This window comes from Scaptodrosophila lebanonensis, unplaced genomic scaffold, assembly GCF_003285725.1.
Source record: "Scaptodrosophila lebanonensis strain 11010-0011.00,11010-0021.00 unplaced genomic scaffold, SlebRS2 tig00001418-arrow-arrow-pilon, whole genome shotgun sequence".
Lineage (NCBI taxonomy): Eukaryota > Metazoa > Arthropoda > Insecta > Diptera > Drosophilidae > Scaptodrosophila > Scaptodrosophila lebanonensis.
Window position 1 is genome coordinate 2287258 of NW_022060744.1, and position 24483 is coordinate 2311740.

General features: G+C 39.2%; 1 protein-coding gene across 1 annotated transcript in view; it reads left to right on the forward strand.

Moving 5' to 3' along the window:
• The window catches only part of LOC115633411 (cell wall protein IFF7), a 159818-nt gene that overhangs the window by 11354 nt on the left and 123981 nt on the right, over positions 1-24483 (forward strand). Inside the window, exon 2 of the mRNA XM_030530855.1 lies at positions 843-978. The gene's annotated coding sequence lies outside the window, so the exon portion shown is untranslated. The remainder of the gene's footprint in view (positions 1-842; positions 979-24483) is intronic.

Sequence of the window (24483 nt, forward strand, 5' to 3'; positions counted from 1 at the left end):
TCTACTATGGTTGAGCTAACCGTAAGTTTTTTATGCAAAAACTAATTCCTTGCTAGGTGGCTCTACATTGATTTTGAATTTTAAAATGTAGTCTAAATATTATTAATAAATTGAACTACAAATTGAGAATAATTGAAGAGTAATTTTAAATATACGAGTATATACTTGTAGTATTAACTGGAAGTTCCATGAGTAAACTATATTAAGGACCCACAAATTTGAGGGCTAAATTGGCTTTAGAAATCAATTTTTAATTTTGAACCAAACTGGCGAATTTTTAGAGTTAACTTTATTAATGTGTCGTCATACATATTTAAGGGCGAACAAACAATCAAACAGATATACATACTTGTAGTTATTAACGAGTTGAGGAGCAACTAAAATTCATTGTAAAGACAAATTCTGCGGGCAAATTTCGTTTCAAAGCCGTGACACTCATTTGAGGGCGAACTTGTGGCAAATAGTTGCTATGCTATCAATTTTTAAAATAATTAAAATGGCAATATACTTGTACACACTTTTATTTATAGTTATTCGAATTTTTTGCAATGTTCTTCCAAAATATTGACATCTTTACGCAAAGTTTCAAGTTTCTCTGCACGAATATTATAAATGTAGTTATGGAAGAGATGAGAATTGTTGGTAGAATGAGTTTCCTACAAAGTTAAGCAACCGCTTCGTTTAGCCTTTTCTTATCTTTGCCTCTGCTGCGAAGTTTTCTACCGAAAGCTTTGGGGGCGTGCTCAAGCACTTTGGTTTCTGTTTTTTTGTTTTTTATTTCATTTTTTTGGCCATATACTTGTACTTGTATTTAATGCCGCCTTGTTCGTTTCATTTTTCAGTTGCATTCGCAGTTGTAAACAACTTACAAACTTAGTGACTGGCGGCGCGCATCTTGTGGATGCACATAAACAACAGCTGCTACGCAACAGAATCAGTCAAAAATCGGCACAGCAGCGGAATAAAGGAGCAGCAAAGGTAAGTGGAGAGTGAAAATCCAAGGAGGAGAAGCAGAACAACAACAACTACAAATCGAGTGGAAGAGAAAAGAACAGCAACTGCAATATTTTTGTTATACAACTTGTGGGCAGTTGTTTGCCACCTGTTGTCAACCCGAGGTTGAGGCTGTGGGGATGCGCTGCAGATGCTAATGGGGAGTGCGAGTGCGAGTGGGAATGGGAGTGGGAGGTGAGGGGAACATCATTTTCTCGCTATTGTATCTGCGGCTATGGCTGTGGCTACGGCTTTGTTTGCCCGCCGGCGCTTCAGTGTATCTAATGGCTAAGCACACGTCAAAGTGAGCGCAAAAGTTTGAGAATACATTTCTGTTCCTAGTCGTTTTTCTTGCTTGCTTGCTTACTTGCCTGCCTTGCCTTGTCCTCAGCGCCACCGTTGCTGCTCTACAGCGAAGCCTCGCTATAAGAGAAAAGTGCAAGCAAGCAGAAGTTGAACTTTAAAACGGTTGCGCGAAATAGGTCTCTGTGACTGGATTATTTCAGACGATTCCAGGACAGTAGTATCTTTGAAAATTCCAAATCATACTTAAGAGAACCCATGAAAGGTTCTCCATTTGGAGTTTAAGCAATGTGGGTTCACCCGTTTTCGAAATACAGCCGTTCATACAGACGGACAATCAAACGGCTTCTCTTTAATCGAGTTCAAGATAAGTTTTGCAAAGAATGATTTTCCGGATCTTTAAGAAGTTCTACATAGTCCTAAGACTTCTTTTTAAGTTTTTAGCAGCAATACAATGATCTAAGCATTCATTCATTCACAAACCCTCAAATTACCAAATTTATGGATTGGAATGTTAAAAATATTTCCTTATGTATAAAAAAGCGTTGCTTGTTGTAAAATAATTGTTATGAGAATTTTTTCAACAGTAATTCATTTTATCGAAAAAAAAAGGAATTATATTTTAGACAAGAATGCTCTCTAGAGAAGTTATAGTTTTGTTATAGAAAAATTCCTAATGGAGATGAAATTTATAAAAGAGATCATCGTATTGGGGAACAATTAAGTTTTGTAAAAAAAATTTTCTGTTAATATTAATAGTTTTAATAGAATGTCTTCTAATAGAAAAGAGAAGTCGTCCGAGAAGCAGTTTATTGAAAATAAATTCCTTTCAGAGATGAATGAAGATCTCTGGGAAAGTGATCTGTTTGAAATAGTATGAGAAAAAGATGCTGTTAAATTTATTATAAAAAACATCTAATAGAGAAGAAAAGTGTTCTACGATCATAGAATAAATGTTCGAGGGAAAGTTTATTGAAAATAAATTCGTTTGAATCTCTCTGGGGAAGTGCGCTCTTTTGCTTTCAAATTTCTGAAAAAAAAAAACTCATAGTAGCGTAGAAATGTGCTTCTTCTTGTGTTCTGTTTTAGAATAGTTCTACGAGAAGAAGCTGACTGAAGTGGGATTCGTTTTAGGGGAGCAAGATGGCTCTCAAATGGGGAAAAATGTGTGCACTTTTTATACCCTGTACCCAAAGGGTACAAGGGTATATTAGTTTAGTGCGAGTGCACATGGAACACACAGAAGGAGGCTTGGTAGACCCCACAAAGTATATATATTCTTGATCAGCATGACAAGCCGAGTCGATATAGCCATGTCCGTCTGTCCGTCTGTCCGTCTGTCTGTCCGTCTGTCTGTCTGTATGAACGCAAGGATCTCCGAAAGTATAAGAGCTAGAATAACCCAACTTGGTATACAGATTCTCCTGAGACCGAGAAAGGACGAGTTTGTTCATTTTTTCTGATCCACCCCCCCACTCCCCCCCTATTAACGATTTTCTATAACTCCCGTAATTCTTGGAATTTTGAACTAAAATTTGGTAGTCACATTAGGTTAGTAATTATATAACCGTATACCAAGTCTCATTATGATATAATGATCGGAAGGAAAGTTATAGCCATATAACCAGGCTCAATGCACACATACATACATATGTACAAGTACACAAACACGCATAGACACGATTCTGATGTAATTGTAAATGTATGTATGCATGCATGGAATATTTTATATTTAATTAGTTAATATTTAGTTAATTAATTAAATTAATTAAGTTAATTAATTTAATTAAATTAATTAATTAATTTAATTACTTTTTTGTGGGGTGGTACAGGGTATTTAAGAGTTGAGCCTGCTCGACTTTAGCATTCCTTTCTTGTTAGTTTTTATTCTACAGGATGGATAGTTCGTTAAGTAGATATTTGACGCTACTTCCTTGGCTGTGGCGCTAATGTTGTAAGTTGTTGTTGTTGTTGTTGTAGTGGTAGGTAAGTAGTTGTTGGCTCGGCAAGAAGCAGCCGTTTGCTCGACTTGTTTGGCTTGCTGGTGGTTGCTGCTGCTGCTGGCTGCTGCCGCTGCTGTTCGTTGTATCTTTAAGATACTTTTGTGTTCTTTGCCAGCCAGCACGCCTTGGTATCTGTAAGTGCGCTGTATCTGTATCTTTGGCAAGTACATTTTAAACGCTGCATTTTACGCTTTACTCGAACGCTGCGCCACAACTTTTGCCAATTCGCTGGCTGTTGTTGTTGCTGTTGTTATTTAGGTAGCTGCTGCAGCTGTTTTTTCTGCCCCTGCCTCTGCCTCTGCCTCCGACTCTGCTTCTGCTTCTTCTTTTTGGTTTTCGTTTTGTTATTTATTTTTTTGTTGATTATTTTTATTCGTATCTTTTGGCGCTGCAATTTCGTCTTTTGTCTTGGGCGCTGCCTTGCCTTGCCTTGTCTTGTCTTGTCTGCTTCAAGCTGGCTTCAAGCAACTTAAAGCTGCCTATTGATTTTCACAGTTGCTGGCCACAACAACAACAACAACAACAACAGCAACAACAACAACAATAAATCAGCACTGATATTGAAAACCAAGACAGAAAATGTAACGTGAAACGCCAAGTGAGGCGCGCACGCCACGAAAAACTCAACGATTTGTCTTTTCCTCATTTTGTTGTTACTACTACCTACTACGACTATTGTTGTTGTTCTTGTTGTCGTTGTTGTAGTTCTTGGACTGCTTGGGTCATACACTCTTGTTGTTGTTGTTGCTGTTGCTGTTGCTATTATTGTTGTTGGGGCCAGCGGGCTTAGATTTCAACCGCGGCAACAGCAACGCCGTAGTCATTAATTATTTATTTTGATTTCATTATAAATACCAACCAGCCAGCAACAACAACAACAACAGCCAACCAATAAAAAGACAACAAATTACTTTGATTTCGTTTTGAATGAGCTTCCACAGTCGCTGCCCCACCACCCCAGTGTCCCACCGTCTTTCTCTGCTTGAATCTCTCATCGACTTGAATTTTCATTGTTTGCCAAGCTTATTGTTGTTGTTGTTGTTGTTCTTATTATTATTGTTGTTTACAGCATATTGTTAAAATTACTTACATTAAAGCTTCATTGCGCACCCTCTTGGAAGATACAAGTATATACATACAAGTATATACAAGTATTTGTTACACATTTGCATATCAAACATAGAGACAGACAGACATATCTGACATTTTCCAGAAAACAAAAACAACAAAATAGTGACTCTAGCTGGAAAAATGCTATAAAGCCAAGCTGACTGGCTGCCTGTCTGCCTAGCTGCCTAGCTGCCCAGCTGCCTGACTGGCATACACGTATTGAAATAAAGGTCAGCAGAAAATGCAAAAGTCTAAAATTTTGTATTACAATCGACAAATTACAAAATCGATGGGCTTTTAAAGCTGCTAAAGGGAAGACAAAAGCCCAATTCGATTACACATGCAATTGTTTGTGAAAGTTTTACGATTGCATACAAGTATAAACTACAATAATGATTCAATCCCTTCGATCCATTCAACCAAATATTGGCAGCAAAGGCTTCGAACTTGCTTCAGAAATTCGACTAAACATTCAATTCCTATCGACCTTTTTATACAGTTTTCAATTATATACATACTCGTATATAATATGATATTATGAATAGAGCTAGATTCGATCTCGTCAATCATCCAAGTATAATAAAAGAAGACTTTGTAACTCTTATTATACAAATTCCAGTTCAATTGCTTTTGTATTTTTAAAATAGTTTGAACACTTTTCAATCTATCAGTCCGTTAGTCTGTTCGTCTGTTCGACTGTATGAAGCCCAAGAACTCTTGAACTAGTTTATTATAATCATATAATGGAAGAAGGTCTTGTAATTCTAATTATACAAATTCTAGTTCAATTGCTTTTGTATTTTTAAAATAGTTTGAACACTTTTCAATCTATCAGTCCATTAGTCTGTTCGTCTGTTCGACTGTATGAAGCCCAAGAACTCTTGAACTAGTTTATTATAATCATATAATGGAAGAAGGTCTTGTAATTCTAATTATACAAATTCCAGTTCAATTGCTTTTGTATTTTTAAAATAGTTTGAACACTTTTCAATCTATCAGTCCGTTAGTCTGTTCGTCTGTTCGACTGTATGAAGCCCAAGAACTCTTGAATTATTTTAGCTACAACCACCAAACATGTTATATACTATACATATGTACGTAAGCTTGTATAATAAAAAAGCAAAGCCAGTTTTCTAGAGCTGCCATAGGACCTATTGGTAGAAGTATCATTGTCATTAGGATAACTTTTGGTTCGTAAAGATAAAATCACTGCACTACACCATATAGCTGTCATTGGAATGATGCACTTCGAATGCATGAATATAAAACTAAAATCTCTTAATATACAATTGTTATTTGAGAGCCTCATACGGGCTATTGGGAGCTAGTCTTACATATTAATACATAACTGACACACAGTTACTTTTGACATTAAAAAATAGCTTCTCCAGATGTCGAAGGTAGCTGTGAATGATGAGCTAAAGGGTGTGATAAGAAACCTGAAAACATATCGTGGGCAGCTCTCACCTCGAACTCCACATTTTTGCTGCTCTGCTTCGCGTATACGAATGGATCAGATAACCAAGTCTCGAAACTGGTTTTATTCTTATCATTTAAATTGATTCGAGCAGGAATAGTTAAAAAGAATTCATCAAATTAAGCATCAGCCTTTGTTTAGGTGTTAAACGTTAATGGCGAATGGCCAATGAAATAATAATAAAAGCTGAATAATTAACCAAGACTTTAAATAATAGTTGATCTGATTCATTTAGAACTGGTTCTCTAAATTGGTTGACTTACAAAACTAAAAGCTGACTTCATTTTCTTACCAGCTCTGCACCCAAATGTGATTCATTTATACGTATATATACGAACAAAGATACCTATCCCTTGGTAACAGGCTCCATTATGAATATTCAGCAGAAAGAATATGGAAAGATCAAAGGAGAGTGATGAAGAGAGAAAGCTGGCGTACTAAAATCAAATAAATAGGTACTGCCTAGGGATTTGCAGAGTCTACAATGTGATTCATTAATAGATATACGAAGAAATATATCTAACTTTTGGTTACTTTGTTTTTGATCTTATAACAAATTTGAAACAGGAAGAATATGGAAAGATCAAAGAAGGAAGATGAAAAGAAGTAAAGCGGGAATCTAAAAAAATTAAATAAATGGGTAATGCCTAGGGACTTAGAGAGTATACATGCTGAGTTTGGATAGTATAGGATGAGCCGCTTCCTCAATCTAGGCGTTCATCCAGACAGACAGACGAACAGAGAATCAGATAACTCCTCTTGTCATACATATCAAAAATTTGAGTCCAAGGATTAATGGGGTTATGGACCATTTTTTTATGTGAAATTTTATGATTTGCTCTCCATATATAGTATACATATGTATGTTTGTATGTGTATTAAAGGAGTCCTATAATTTCCATTGATTGATTGATTGTTGACAGGCAATTGAAAAAAAAAAAAAAAATGAAAACAGAGCCTGGTTTGCCAAATTAGCGTGAATTTTCTCACACACATACACATACATACTCTTCCCCTACACTTAATGGATGCTCTGTCCCCCTTTCCAGCCGCTCTATCTCTCTCTCTCCCTCTCCCTATCACAGAGCACTGTTTATGCAGTTTGTCAGTGATATGCAAATTGTGCGTCATGCCCCATATATCAAGAATTTGTACGCTTCGGCGGCTGACCAACAAGAGCAACAACAACAGCAACAGCAAGAGCAGCTACAGAAAACATAAGCCTCACACCATTCGCTCTCGCCCATAATTCACCTGAAGAGCCCACAAAATGACAAAAGCAGCAGCAGATAACAACAACAACAACAACAAACAGCAGCCCATTTGCTGCTTTGCTTTTATTATTATTGGCGGCCGATCGGTTGAACCCTCGTCTCGAACTCACCAATTCTCAAGCCACTTCCACTTCCCCGTCCCCTCCCGTCCCACTCCCGTTTTTATCTTTTTTCTCACTTGCAGTCGCGCTCCTCCACGCACTTTACTCGTCGAACCATTCAAATTTAAATCAATTTGATTCTGATTAGCCACACACGCAGTTTTTTTTTGTTGACCGACCAAACGACCGACGACGCGCCGTTTGATTCCCACTTCGTGCTTGGTGCTGTTGTTTTTTGTGTTTTGTTTGCCTTTTTGTCGCCGCAGCATAATTTGTATACCCTGTACAATCGTAGGGTAAAAGGAGTACTTTAGACTTGTGTCAAGTATCGATATAGCCATGTTTGTTTGAACGTCTGTCTGTATGAGCCGCTAGAGTTCGTAAATTGCTAAGCCCACAACGACGAAACTTGGGAGGCAAACTCTCCACGTCTATAGGCAATGCTTATTTATTTAATTTTTTGGACTTCTCTCTTCCTTTTCCTGCTAAAGAGTTTCGCCAATAATGTCCACTTTTCTGAAGCTTTGCTTTAAATTTAAATTTCAAAGTTCTTATCGAACAAATATTACCACAAACTACAGCAACGAGCTCGCAATTTTTCTTCATCTGCTGTGCAGTCTGTTGTGTGTGTGTGTTTTTTTTTTTTTTTTGATATTTAGGGTATTGCACTGTCGGGCTTGACCGACTGCAGCATTCTCTCTTGTGGTTGTTGCTGCCTTTTCCCGAGGTGCGTGAGTGTTTGCTCTCTCTTTAACAATGTCTGCGTATGTGTGTGTAGCTGGTAAATAAATTAGTTTTTATTATTGAAAACAGGTTATACCTTCACACACACACACACACAAACACAAACACACATACACAGGGAGATAGAGGCACGCAGGTTCCACCCGTCGATCGCCGTCGAGCCTATTTGGCCACGTTCGCTGGCCCTGGCCGGCCGCTTAACATTCTTTAACGCTGCTGCCAGCACAGTGGTCCGAAAGCAATTCGTATTTACGAAAATCTTTCGGAAAAATTCCTAATAAACTTGATGCTATTTCTTGAAATTCTAGATATGTAGTTCTAGGTTATTATAATCTGCAATTATGTGAAGGAGAAGCTTGTGGTAAACATTTGAAGTAACCTGCAGAATGTATAGCTTTGAAAACTAATTCGAATCTATGATCAATGTTTTCTGCCATGCTGGAAAAGGCATTGAAAATCCAAAAAATTTTAATTATATTTCGATACATAGTTGAACAGATATTGGGCGGCAATCCAATGTTGCACTGTGCGGCGTCTGTGGCAGCGCTGCTGTTGACAGAACCTGTTTGAGAGTCCGGTTCCCGTTCCCGTGGTCCAGGTTTGGGTTTCGGTTTTGGTTTTGTATATATCGGACTCTCTGTGTTTGTTGTTGTCGTTGTTTTTGTTGTTTCCTCGCTTTCTTAACACTTTCTTGATTTGAATTTTTATTTCATTTGTTTACTCTTTTCCCCCACAACTCGGCTGCGTTTTGCATTTTGAAGCAGTCAAGTTGTAAAATCAATTAAATGGGTTCCTAACCGCCTAACTGCCTAACTGCCTCGACAGCCTGTTTGTTTGCTTATCTGTTGGTATGTGTGTGTGTGTGTGTGTGTGTGTGCCTATAAAAATGATGGAAAATTCAAAAATTGTTGTGCCTTGGCCTAAACATACAAACAAACATTGGCGTTCTTGTTTATGTGCTGTGACTAATGACAGTTTTGTAGTCATTATGTGAAATATACGAGTATAGCCCCAAAGTATATATACTTGTACAGATGAGCATACATATGTATGTACATAGGCATGCCTATGTGCCAATTTCTATATAAAGGACAAATTTGCAATTAAATGTCGTCGCCAGGCCGTGGCCATAAATTAAATGGCGACATCTCATCTAATCGTCGACATACCGCCACAAATACAAATACAAAGACAACGTCGGGGTCCCAAACCAAAAAGCGAGCCAATATCGAACCGATACAGCTGAGCTCCGCTAAAAGCTCACAACAGAAGGTATCAATCCTTAGGGACTACTTGTAGTCTTAAATTATTCAATCAAAACTAATGAAAATACCTACTCTATACTATATGTAATGTTGATCGAGTTCGAAATATTAAACCAAAGCTTAATCTTAATACCAACTACTTGGATAACGGTTCAATTCTTCATATGTATTTACAACTGTCCTTGAACGAAATTTCAATTAAATGTACATTCTCTCATAAGGATTTAATTTCCGTATTCTGACATATATTATCAAATTCCTTCTTTATTTTATGGGATTAATTCCTAAACTACTTGTATTCAAGTCCGAAATTAAATTTCTTCCTTTATTCAAAATATATCGTATATTTATGTTGAAGGAGAGAGAGTCTCACATGAGAATTATATGAGTGCTAGAGATGTAGAATTTTGTAAATTATCCAAGTTTTCTTTATTGAAAATATATGTTGCTTTTCATTTATACTGCAAGAAAGAATGGAAACACATTCTGAGACATTCACAAAAGCGATTTAATAAAATGGATAAGTTCTGCAGAAATTGTAAGCGTTCAGATATTGAATTTGGAAGTCCAGGCTCAAACTTAAATTTCTTCCTTTAATCAAAATAGATTGTATTATAAATAAATACCTATTAGCATATACAAGTATATATACATTTAAATACAAAATATATAAATACCTTTTAGAATATATAAGTTTTGATGAAGATTTCAAGTTTACGTTTAATGTATTTCTTCAAAAATATTCCTTAAAGATTGTTAGCTTCATTTTCGCGAATTCTTCGTATAGGCAGTACACTGTAGGTTATATCAGACGATATACATAGTAGTAGTGAGGCATTTATATATTACGCCTATATATAAATGATGATGCTGCTTGTTTCTTGCGTGTTGGAATTGATGTTGTAGTTGTTGCTGTCTTGTTGTATGTGGGCCGCCCTGCGATGATGTTATTGTTATTGTTCTTGTAGTTGTTGTTGTAGTAGTAGTTGTTGTTGTTGTTGTTGTTACTGCCATGCTGCGCTCAAATGCCGCTCTGATAAATGAGTTTTTGCTTTTTTGTTGAAACGACGTGGGAAAATGTGCGCCGATTTACATGAAGATACACACAGAGACACACGAACAACAGACGCACAAATGAACGATCTGAAGCTAAGATAGTTAGCTTATGTACAGCAAACATTTTAAATACTCCATCTATGGTCATACTAAAGATAATTGGATCGAACAAATTTCCGAAACACATTAAACGAATGTTTGTTTTGCCGCAGATTGTAAAACGTTGCCATAAATGGATATGAAAACAAGGGGGGCTTTCAATTCAAACAGAAAGTTAGAAAAACACAGCTAGTGGAATACTTTTGGTAGATCCGAAAATATTAATAAATTATTAAATTCTTTAAGTTTTCGTCATTATTAAAAGCTTTGTGAAGCTGTATAATACGAGTGTATGATTTTGGTAAACAATTTTGTGGAAGAGATTCTAAGGCTCTCTAAAGAATATTACGGCTTCAAAATTGCACAACCAAAAGTTATCAGCTGTCAATTCAAATTCTGAAATTATCTTAGAAGAAGATAGAATGCAGTCTATTTGCCAATTATTTCTTTAAAGTACAACCTTTCGATATCCTTTTCATCATTTGCAAAACTCAGAGGACGTCATGTTAGACCCCATGTTATGACAAATCGCTAAACATATACATGTATGTCTGTGCATCCGTCGGTCGTTCGACTGTATGAACTTCGATAACTCTTCAAATATCACAGTTGGAGACATGAGACATACTTAGGAACGATCGGTGGAGAAAACTATCTTAATGGGATAAATTTGTTGTTGACAAAGAGATGAGCTTTCAACAGTGCCTCTTATCCAAATCAATGCCGCGGAAAAAGAAAGGCTTTAGAACGAATTTATAATTATGCTTACTCTCAAACAAATTTTGAAAGTGTATTTTGAAATAGATATTGGACGAATATTTCTGCTTAACAATGCTGTTAGTTGTGCGTCTTTCATAGTCGCCTCGAATCGATGTTAGCTATTGAAAAATAAAACCCATCGCTAGTGTCGATCGATAGGTTAGGTTGGATTTGTTAGCTTTTTATGAAATATTCTCTTCATTGTTTTGAAAAAATTTCATTTATTTGCAGGTGCTTTAAAAAGCACCAATTGGGTCCACACCCTTCCTGGAATGAGCTGCAAAATATTTTGCCTGCCCCGTTTTGACAGTCGGCAACACCTTTGCCTCCTTTGTTCTCTCCACTATTCGCATAGAGTTTACACAGGCACATGGAAACAGAGACAGGCACAGCCACAGCCACAGCCACAGACGTAGTCATGATTGGATGCCCAACATCAGGCATGGACAGCACTCAAAATTCCAGACCAAATGTGCTGGCAAATGCGCGACGCACGCGCAACTAATCGATGCCCTGGGAGTCGCACTGTTGGACTGTCAGACAGTCGGACTGAGGTCGAATCGAGACTAAAGACTAAAGACGATACGCCTGCGCAAAGCTTTTAAAATTCTCTCACTCATTTAGGCTGTCCCCTGTCAGCCGTCGACAGTGTGGCTCAGTGTGTTTCTCAGACTAATTAACTGTCAAGGCATGTGTGGGTGTCCGCACTGTCCGCACTGTCCGTTGAACTGTTGGACCGCTGGCGACTTAACCCATTAGCGACCACAGACACACACACACACAAATAATTATCGGCTTTCGAAAATTATGCCAAGTGGCAAATGAATGGAATAGAGTGGAAGGCAAGGCTGACAGATTCGCATTTGCTATTTGAACATAATGGGTTGCTCTGATTTGGACAATAGAAGCAGAGTTAAGCCGTGCTCAGACAGACAAATAAATGGCGCACAAATATTTTGCACGCTAATCTGTGAAGCTACAAGTTAGTCATGCAATTAATGTTATTTCAATTAAAAGTAATGGGCATTCAAATAGTTTTCAGAATCAACAAACTTCTTTGCAAGTGACTTTTCACAGTCTACTTGAAAGCAAAGATTTGATTTGTTGGCAAACATGTGTGCATGTGTGACCATAGCTAACTGCAATGAATTGCCTATCAATATACATATGTACTTGCATATGAATAAATAAATAAAATATTATTACATTCGATGAAAAGTTTATAGAATGTACTGCGTTGGCAACATTTAGGGGGTTCATTGAATTGCCGCTCGTTGGGTTCGAGCCAAGTAATTGCAGATAAATGGGCACACATTTGAAACAAACTCGGCTTGTTCGCATTCTTTTTTTTTTTTTTTGTGGGTTTGTGTGTTTGGAGTTAGAAATCAATAGAGCATTCCCTACTCCCTTGCCTCACGCTCTGGTGGTGCTGATGTAACCACCAGCCCCGGACCGCTCACAAAACCGCGCTATGGCTCATAAATTGCGTGAGCACTTTCACTTTTGTTGTTGTTGTTGCTGTTGTTGTTGTTGTTGTTGTTGCTGTTGTTGTTGTTGCTGGCTGGTACTGCCTTTCCGCATATGCGAACTTTATCATTAGCCGTGCGCGTTGCTCGGGCGTCTTCCTGCCGCCTTTTCCTCTGTCGCCGTCGCTGTCGCTGCACCCACGAGGCCACGAGCATCGCCATCTTAATGCGCCATTTTGTTGCTGATGCTGCCACTGTTGTTGTTGTTGTTGTTGTTGCGCGCGTCTATGAAACCGGAAATTTTTGTCATTAGCTGGAAATTTTATTTTCGCTTCGTTTCGTTGGATATTTTTACTGTGTTTTCGTAGCTTTTCCTGACCTTCCCCCCCCCCCCCCCCCCCCCCCTCCTTTCTCGCCTTCTCCATATCTTTTTGGTGCCCACTTTTTTGTGCTCTCTGTGCTTTTCCGCAACATTTTTATCGAGCTATGCGAAATGCGAAATTTTCGCTAGCCGGCTCGGCTCAGTCACAGCCTTTCACAGTTCCTACCTACACCGCCCTCTCCCCTCCACAGCTCCACCGCTCCACCCCTCTCCCCTCCGCTCAGCTACTGTGCCGCCCATCAGTTGAGCATTGGCTGTTGCTTTATCATTTTTCTTCGTCTCTGCCCGGTTGTGCTTAGTGTCTGCTGCTGCTGCTGCTGTTGTTGTTGTTGTTGTTGCTGTTGGTGTTGCCATTGCCACTGCTTTGGCAACTTCCTGTGCTGCATGCGACACACACATTACCAACCAGTCTCCGAGTGTGTGTGTGTGTGTATTTTGGCGACGACAAATGATAAATGAATTTGTGATAAATGAAGCATGTGGCTAAAAGTTGAAAATACTTTTCACACACACACACTCCTCAGACGCCCTTTCCTCCATATACACTCTCGTGTACACCTACAATATACTCGCATGTATTTGGAGAAAAAAGGTGCCAGCAAGTTGCTGGAAGCTTTTCATTTCATTCATGAAAAACGCTTTACAATGTCAGCTTTAGGAATGTGCGCATACACTCGAAGAAAAATAGATGTAAAGAGTTTGCACCTCTGCACGCTTGAATATCGGATAGTAAGTATTTGAATTAAAGTTTGCAAAGTTTTTTATGCTTAAATATCGAACAGTAGTTGAGTTGAAGTTTTGCAAACTCGTTCTATTTAGAAAATATTGATTCTGCAAAAAAACTTCTTAAAATTCTATGCAAAATTAATATAAATATAATTGAAGTTTATTTCGCCTGAAAAGCTGAAAATTTTATGTCTACATATCTGTTTGTTTGTTTGTTTGTTTGTCTGTATGAACGAGTAGATCTCAAAACTTAGTAGAACTATTGGCAACACATTTGGTTTCAGGGTGCGCCGAAGCCTTCTCGATGTGTGATTTTTATAATTAGTTGTTGTACTTTTGTCTGTCGATTTGTTTGTCCGTATGAACGCTTAGATCTCGAACATTTTTCAAGCTATAGGAAACAAATTTGGTATGTAGTTGCCCCAAAGTCGACTCGGTGTGAAAATTAGTTGCTCATAAAAAAAAGTTGTTCAGTTTTTGGATTAAGAGTACGAAGAGTACTTTAGTGATGCTCTGTTAATTGAGTTTCAAGTCCCACTTTCTGTGAATGAACATTTGTACTTAAATGGTATAATAATGTATTTCTCTTCGAGTGTATATCTAAGCATTTTCACAAACATATAAATATATATATATACTTATATATTTGTATGTATATATACTTATATACGCCTGAAATATGCGATTGCTTTGACGAACAATGAGCACAACACTTTGACTTTGTTAAGTGGCTTTTAACGTGGCCCAATTGGCGAACCGGCGAACTAGCGAACTGGCGAACTGGGACCCTTAACCCTTGTCGGCCGCACTTATTTTCAATTTTCTATTAGCCCCTCCGTTTGTGCTTGTTGTTGTGGTTTTTGCTGTTGCTGTTGTTTGCCGTTTTCAGTTACACTTTCAATTGCGTTCGTTATGCAAACTTTTCCATCATGTTTTTAGCCCATCGCGGGTCATTCGAGTGATTGGCATGATTTGTGTTATGGACATCAGCAGCAAAAACAACAACAATAACAACGAAAAAGCCACAAATAATGCCGACAACTGCTAAGCTAAACCTCAACTCCAGCTGCATTTCAATTAAAGCCAAGATTATGAAATTGCTAAACCAAATTATACATCGATTAATTAAAGGAAATCAAAATCAGGTTTCTAATCAAAAATCGAATTTTCGGTATAGTAAATTATAGTATTACAATAATTTGGGTGGCGCAGACAAAATATATAAAAAGCATTATAATTTCGTTAGTGAGGAGTCGGACAAAGGAATATCTCTTGGCTCTTTAAATTCACACTCAGCGAGGAGTCAGGAAATCCATTCAAACAACACAACTAGACAGGCTAATATAACTCCGCAAGACATTACGTTTGAAGTGAGATAGCTCTTTGGGAATGAATATTGTTTTGAAGGCTTATAAAATAATTTCAAATACTGATTTCGTTCAAATAAGTTTTGAAAATATTTGAAAACATTTTTTTTTTTTTGGTAAAGAGGAATCGAATTTTTCCAGTATCCTTTATTGTAGTTTCTTTATCAATTTATTTATTTTTATTTAGTTCTAGTTTTCATAAATATTTCCTATGCTCTCTGCTCGGCTATATCTTCCTCATAAGTAGATGCTCAGCTGAGTTTCGTATTCACGGTACTCCGTCATGCTGGTTAGGCCTAGAATTGTGAAGTTTCTGACTTCGAATTGGGGATCAGTCTAGTCTTTTCCACCTTAATAAGAGGGGTGCTATTTGAAAAGAGATCCTATCTGTTCTCGTTAGTTAAACATATGTACTAGGCCCATCAGCGTACCTAACTAAGCCGAACTAAGCTTAAGTAGTGCTTTATTAACCCCTTTTTATTTTTTTGTAGGGCGGTGCTCGTTAAAACTTATTTTAGCTGCCATCGTATTATAAAGATATGTGAACAAATTAGACAGCGTTGGCAAGTGTGTCGGCGGCAAATTGCAGACAAGGGGTGACAGACTCACACTCACACTCACGCACGCACACACACACATGCCTGGTCACACTTGTGCGCGCATACGCATGCCTGGTCACACTTTTAGAATCGCACATGCTGCGGCACGCACCAAGCGCTGCCACAAAACTGCTCCACACAATCAAAGTCAAGTTATGCGGGGCGTTGACGAAGTTGTTGCCCGCCCTCCTATCCTCCAACCCGTGGTTCCCTCCCCAGGCAGGCCCATTGTGGCACCCTTTCGGATCGCTTTTAGTGAAGCGAGCCTTCGCTGTCGCAGCCGCTGCAGCAACCGCTGCACTTAATTTTCATAATTAAAAAAGTTTACCTTGGCACCACATTGGCATGCAGAGCTCCCTGCCGCTTGCTTCCTGCCCCTGCAGGAAGCGTCCTGCAACTGATACGCACATTTGGCTGCCGCCACTAGTTGCTACTTCTTCTGCCTCCTCGTCCACATCTTCCATTAACCGCAGTCATCGTTGACGCAAGCAGCGTTTTGTAATTAATTTATGCAAATAATCCGCCAGCGTTCGCTGACACATAAAAAGAATCCAAAAGAAGGGTAGGGAAAAGAGTGCGATAAAAAAAACATATATACACATATATATATATAAGGATATATATATATAGTATATATATATATATATATATATATATATATATATATATCTAAACAAGCGTGTGTTGCTTACTTAGTTGGCATTGGGCCGAGACCGAACAAGCCCGGCCAATTGCCGCCCCATCTCTTGCCCTAACGGCGCATATTAAAATGAATGACCCTTAAAGTTCCTTTGCTGCCATATCGTTCGTTCTCCCCCCAGTGGCTGCTCTGCTGGCTGCCTTTCAGAGTCGCTTGTTGGATTAAGTAGACAAGTTGGCAAAACATTACTGCTCCTGCACTTGCATTTCCATGTGTGTGTGCACGCTAGGGGGGATGCAGGGATGGGGGTGGTTGTTCCCCCCATGCATGTCATCATAATTCGTAGCAGCCATGCCTCTCCAAAATGCAAGTGAGTCGCGTTGATGGCAAGGATTTGCCTCACCACCAGGGTGATACGAAACAACAAACCACACCTAACTCCCACGCTTAACACTAAAAGTCTTCACGATACTAACGAATGAGCTGGGCTTAAGTCTTGAGTATGAATTACAAAATAAAATTGTATGCCAATATTATCGAACCTTGAGATTTCTACTTACTTCGTCGACATTATATGAAGGGAAGTTAAGGAATTTAGTTGAATGATTCACGAACTTCACGGGTTTTAATCACGTAGGAATTAGAAATTGTTCAAGAATTTCTAAAAATCGCAGAAGCTTTTCACGATTAATATCTGCAATGGCATTTCTTTCTAAGATTGCTGAAAATTCTGAATTTTACGTGCCATTTCGGCTAAATCTCTTGTGGCCACAAAAAAAGTCTTCACGAGCATGCACAATTCACGAGAATTGCAGGTTTTACTCTCGAAAGAATAAATGAATCTAATTTGTGTCTAACATTGTTAGGAATTGCAAATTCTAGTAGTATATATAGGTAGTCTACTTGTATAGCTCTAGGTATAATTAAATCAGATATAACTTAAATCGCAGCAGATCTAGAGCTCAGTTCCGTGAGTTGCTAAGCAAGGGTTCCACCAACAAAATGATTGAATGTTTATGGTCACCCTAGTGTTGTGTGAATGCTGGGGTGTGTCTTATGTGGATGCAACTCTTTTACTTGCTGCCACTTGCCTGGCACTACTTTTTTTTTGTGTTCATGCCACATTCGCCCCGTCATCGTCGCCTTCAACGCCCCCATGATCCGTGCTCGTGCTCCCCATGAACTGAAGCTTGAAGCTTGCCGCCTGCCTGCTTGCAATTCTTTTACTGCTACCTCTGTTGCCTCTTACATGTGCGCCTCGTGTGGCGCCTTTGTTTGCGCACATATGACGCGCCCTCGACCGAGCCCTGCACCCCGCACTCCGCTCCCCATCCTGCCGCCTTTGGTGCTCGGCCCACGCCCTTGCTATTTTGAATTTATTATAATATTTTTATGTAATTCCTTTTTCAATTTCTTTCTTTCATTTTTTGTTGTTTTCATATGCTTTGTTGTATTTTGTTATGCTGCCACTTGGCTTGACTTGCAAACTTTTTAACAAATACCCACCTTGGCAAAAGTAATACATACTATACATAGTATAAGTGGTATGTAGAGTACAAATACAAAAAAATAGAGCAGCACTAAAATGCTTTCTCTAGCGCATCGAAGTTGCAGTACTCTCTGAAACTATGGAGGGGCCATCTCTATAGTATAAGGTCTAAGGATAACTAAGGGAACAGGGCTGCCGCTTATATGTTTTCTATGTCAGTCGTATAATAGTAAAACAGTTTGCTGTGAAACTTGAGGTCTGGAAACTATACATGATTTGGAGCATTATTAAAATACCACATATTTTAAAAAATAAGATGGGGACTCGCATTAAGGTGTCTACTTTTTCAGCTATCTGATCAAATTATTTAATATATAAAATTTAACATTGTCTGAGATAAGAAAGCCACAACGTGATGATGATCTTTAGTAAAATATTAAAGAATAATAAAACAAAATCAATCAGTTTTAAATTAGCATGAAATATTACACATATTTAAACCAGGGTTGCCACTTCGACTGTTAAATGTTTAAAAGAAAATAGGGTTGTCGCAGCTTTATCTGTTTTATGATATATTCAAAGAGCTGTTACTTTGTGAGTTAACTAATTTTTTAAAGCAAACTTCGAAGCAAAACAGGTATTAAATACAAATACAACTTGACTTATGATGTAGTATATGGATATGTCTAGATACAAGTAGATAGACTCTTTTGGCTCCTCAAATGCTGCTGCTGGTCGGTCAAGCTCTTCCTCTCCCTCTCCATCTTGCCCAGCTTGCTGTCGTTCTTTGGCTGCAGGCTATAATAAAGAAGGCGAAGAAGAAGAAGAAGAAGAGTATACAAAAAATGTGCAGGGTGCATATGAAAAATGTAGCTATGTATATACTCGTAAGTATGTGTGTGGAACTATATATAGTATGCATGTGGATATGTGCTTGCTGACATTCACTTCCTGATTCATGAACCCCCCACCAGGCATTGAAAACGAAGCGAAGAGGAAGAAGCAGCAGCAGTTGCTAGTCAGTTAGTGAGTTGGCCAGGCTAAGACAATGGCAAGCCTCTGACTGAAATTGTCAAACAAAAGCAACGCCTAATGGCTTAAGCATCGGACAGGGAGCGGGCGGGTGGGGGTGCGGGGCCAGCTGAAAATGTTGAAGCGCCACCCTAAGCCTTTGTGCCCCACGATGGAAAGCTGCGAGCGCGTAACTTTAGGCAGACGAAGGCACAGGCACATACGCTTCTTGCACCCCCACCTACACACACCTACACACACACACACACTCATTTTGAAAAGCTAGCGGAGTAACTGACTGACTGACTAACTGAATGACTGACTGAATGGCTTCGCATGCAGTTAGCAGCGGGTTGTTGGCCCTTTTTGCATTTCGTGGGGTTAATGCACTCCACGGAAAGTGAGGGTAAGAGCGAGAGGGGGAGGGGGAGGGGGGGAGAGCCCCTCTCGTAATACACGATATTAGTGGTAGTAGTAGTAGTAGTCGTAGTTGTAGACCCGTTTCCAAAACTGAAAAAAATAACTGAACAACAACAACAGCAACAACAACAACAACAGCAAGAACAAGAACAGCAGCAACTGTGAAACAAGAAAAATAAAAAGGGAAAACTGTGCAAACATTGGGGCACCAGCACCAGCACCGGCTCCGGCTCCGGCAACGGCAAAAAACGTCACACCGCCGCCTACAACTCTAGCCTTTCCCCTGTCGCTGCCCCTTCCCCTTCCCTTCGTCGCCTCCCCGCCACTGCCTACCCGCGAGCGATGCTTTGACTTTAACAGCACTCCAAAGTGTGTTGCACCCAAAGGGCGTGGCTGTAGCTTCACCAGAGGGGTGCACAGCGAAGGGGGCGCTGCATTTGAGTTTCTCTGTTAATTTTTGTTTTTCATTTTCATTTTCATTTTTTGGTAGAAGAGGGCTTTCATATTAAAGCGAGCTGCATCAGCACCAGCACCAGCACCAGCTGATGATGATTTGATGAAGACTGAGACTGAGACTGAGGCCGAGACTGCCATTGCCTTTTTGACAATTGAAATGTTTATTTTGCGTGTCTCCGCGCGCTGCCTGTCTAAACCACTTAGCGCAATTTCCGTTAAGCATCACATGTATCCTTGAGATACATGAACATGACACACACACGCGCACGCACCCGCTTAATGCTTCATTAACAATTTGTCTGCCGTAGCTTCCTACGCATCAGTGCCAACAACAGCAGGAACAGGAATGACAACAACAACAAACAGAAAGAAAGGAAAACAAGAAAATAGCAAGTACTACAGGCATTATTTGTTCAGAGAAATTTTATGCAATAGAGATTGTTATGAAGATGTGTTGCATGTCAAAGTATTTATAGATCTAGCCGAATCTCTTAATAGCCTAAGCGGAATATTGAAAAGCTATGCTGAGAAATGGACATGTGTGTACGAGACAGAAGTAGCTGAGACAGCCCCCATTTCATGCATATGACTAGCTTGACGCATACAATCGATTTGGACATATACGCAGGTCCGGTCGCCTGCTTGTTCTTCTGTTCGACTGTATGAACATCTACAATTATTGCACCGTAATAGCTGGGAGCCACAAACTCGACATATAGACACTTCCTATACAAACACAAATGGAGTTTGGAGATGGAGATAGCTATTATATTTTATAGGAAGGATCAGCGAAATGTCTTTCGCAGCACCAAAAACATTGCTATATGCTGTTCATAATGCCCAACCATATTGTTAAGTTTAAGTTAGATTGAATCACTGTATTATATAGCTGCTAGGATGAGAGAAGAAAGTTTAAGTGCGTTCTTTAAACTTTAAACACAAACATACTCGTATATAACTATTCCACAAGACTGTATTTTTTGTAGCTCCATATGGCCGTATAACAAAATACACGGAAAATAAAGAAATAATACAAACAAATAAATAAATAAAAGCAAAGCATAAGCAAATGTTTCCACTACCATGAATTCCCAGCACTCTCCGCATTAACGGCAATGTCGACAATGTTGGCGATGTTGGCGAAGTTGGCGATGAGCAGCCGCTTTATATATACACATGTACATACACGTACATACTATGTGTGGATATACTAGTATACTATATAGTATATATGTTCGTGTAGTGTCTTTTAAGTGGCTGGCGCGCTGAGGTTGCTGTGCTGCGGAGTTCATTGTTTGAGGCACTCATTGAAATTTGAAGCAAAACGCGTTGGCACAGCTTCAAAGCGACATCAAATGTCAAGCGGCACTTTTGCGTACCTTTGCAACGTTTTTGTGTGTCGCCTGCGGCCTTTTTACAATTTCGCAATTGAATTGCCTGCCGAAAAAAAGAAGGAGAGAAGCAAACGAAGGTATAGAAAAGAAATACTAAAACAAGAAGCGTTTGCCAACCTCAGCAGCAGCCCTAGCCTCAGCCTCAGCATCGGCCTCAGCATCGGCCTCAGTGCCAGCCTCAACCTCAGCCTCAGCCTCAGTTTCGGGTTCAACTTCATCTTCAGCATGAGCATCAGCTTCGCGCGCTTCCATAGGTTCTGTGACAAAAGGCGCATTGTTTCCCCTGTGGCTGTAATCAAATATCAATGAAAGGGCCGTGCCACATACCCCCATACACTCTACCTGACGACGACGTTGACGGCAACTTCGTTGAGAGTGCGGCCAATGCGGTTGCCTGCTTGACTGCCTCCTGACTGCCTGGCTAATTAGGCCTGGCAAACAACTACCAACATCAATAGACGACCTCAAGTTTCCAAGTAGCTGTAGTAGCTTTTTAACGCTTCGCTGCCTTCCCACTTCCCCACTGCCAGCCACAAGCTAATCAAACTGATCGATCCGTTTCGTGATCGTTCGAGCTTGCGAACAGATTGCAAAATTCCACAAAAAACTAAAGGGTTCACAAATAATTCAGATGACTATTGTAGTTTCTATTAGGACTGCTTCCCTCAAAATTATCGAAAGAATAATGTCTGTTTAGTTCTATTACTATGAGTTCTCGACTAAAGATCAATGCCATCAATGTAAGGTTAACAGACTTTGAATAGCAATCAAAACTATTAATAGCACCACAAATTTCAAGTGAATATTTAACGAGTAAGTTGCTAGACTCTTCCATACCCAATACCCTTCCTCTCTATGCAGTAAAATCCCTTAACTACAATATAACTATAATTATGTTTTGGACATTATAAAATAAACTCCTAAGTACCGAGCTTAATTACAAAGAAAGTTTAGATTTTTTTGTCGAATTCGGCCGATCACTGCAGTAGCAGCTATAATATATAGTACTCCGATCTTGAGGAGAATTAAAAAGACAAATGAATGTAAGCTTTGGTGAACCATGATTTTTCAAATTAATATAGCAGCTATATATAACAATTAAGTTAAACATGACTCGTATAAAGCAAGCCAACATACAAAGTTGTATATTCTTAGCTGCTATCATTCAAATGTTATTGATGTTCATACAGTCGAACAAGCAATCGAACAAAAGGAGGCATGTCCTATCGAATATATTATGCTCTATACATGGGACCTTCTTCTGCCCTTTACACACATTCAGACTGGCTTTCAATTATTAATTGAAATTATTATTCAGATTCAGATAGTTCCTATGGCAGCTATATATAATATTTAAGCTAAATATGTTTCGTATAAAGCAAGCCAACACACAAAGTTTAATATTCTTAGCTGCTATCATTCAAAAGTTATCGATGTTCATACAGTCGAACAAGCAATAAAACATGAGGAGGCAAGTCCTATTTACATGGGACCTTCTCCTGCCCCTTACATACATTCAGCCTTGCTTTCAACCTTAATTATTATTCAGATTCAGATGCAGATTCCGTCACTTAAAGCGAAGGGCTCTTAAGCTTTGTAGCTGTGTTAAATTCGAAGAACTTGAACAATTTTGACCGCACCACGCATCGGTGGTGTGCAGCAGCCGCGGCCCCGAAACCAACTTGAAAAATGCTATGAAAATTGCAGCCGTAAAGTTTAATTGTGGACACCCGTACACACACAAACACACACACACACACACACACACACACACACACACACATACATGGTGGAGCTGTGCTGTCGTTGTTGGCTGCCATTGTGATTCGAAAAAATGCAAATTTTACAAACAGCCAAAACAGAACGCAACCAGCAACAACAAAAATGAAAACTGAAAAGAAAACTGCATAAAATTTGCACAAGAAGTGTTAAAATTGTGCGCAAGACGCACGCAACTCGTCGAGCCCCCGTCAACAGAAGAGGAATGGATGGCGGGGTGGGGGTGGTTGTGGGGCTGGGGCTGGGGTTCGGGGCTTTTAAGAAACAAACAAACAAGCAGGGAAGAAGCAAACAACAAACAAGCGAGCGAGCGACGCAGCAAAGTAATGTCCAAATGGGCAAAAGGCAGAAATGTGGCAGAAAACTTTGACAATGCAATGAAAATTGTCAAATAAATATTTTTGCAATAGAGAGCCGCAGAAGTCAGAGTCCAGATTCAACGTCAGCGTCAGCGTCACAGTCTGAGAATGAGAATGAGGGTGCGAGTATGGCAGAACTTTTTGGAGTCTTTGAGGAGTGCTTTGAGGTCGGACCAGTCGAGTGTGAAACTGTTCAAAATATGTGACAATTGCCCCAGAAGAAACAGAAATAAGGAGAGGCAGGCAGGGAGGGACGAGGGAAGAAACCATCCCACATAATAGGCGTCCCCCTCTCTTTGTTTTTCTCCACCTTTGTTTCAGCAGCTCTGAATATTTTGCACGCAACAAACTTTTACAGGTGGCAGCATTGCCTACTTTCGGGCGTCGGAGCTGCAAGCGTAAAACGATAATGCAAATAGTACAAGTATACTTAGTAAGTCAGTCAGCAACACTGAAATGCTCCCTCAAATGTCCACGAAATATTTTACTTTACATTTCAGGCAACAATTATGTTCAGATAAAATGGACGAAACGAAAAGAAGCAAGAGAGAGAGAGAGAGAGATTACTTGAAGTAGTGCAGTAAATAAATAGAAGCGTGTGATGACCATTTCATATATACTTAAAAAAAATACTGAGTATCAGAATATACTGCAGAACTTAATGAAGCCTAGAAGAAAGCATTAGCTGAAAAAGTTCAAAGAGTCGCTTAGTTTTTCGTTTGAATGTCTGATCGCCTAGTGTTTTAATAGCGGTCGAAAATAAAGCCTTTAAACAATATATGCAAAGTCTCGCAATATTTGTACATTTTAAGTTTTGCACTCTTTTCAGGTATTGCTTTTTGTTACGTAGTTAAAAGTGTTTCCTTTCTTTATAAAGCTTTAAAAAGTGCCTAACATGCCAAGCATTTTATCACATTTTGCACTAGTTTGCACGTCTGAACGCCTATATTTTGGAAATCGTTGAAACAAGAGCTACAAAGCCTTGTGTGTAAGGTTTTCTCACTTTTCGACCACAACAAGTTTTGATTTTTTCCAATGCATTGCCTTTCCACTCCCCTGCTAAACGTCTGTGCGTAAATGTGCCACACTTGACTTGAATTTGATTTCCAAATAAAAACTATTTTGTCATACTCCCTCCCTGCCTCCCTCCATATAGCCTTAGCTGTAAATATTCTAGATGTGTCTGTTTTGGAAATAAATCATAAGTTTAC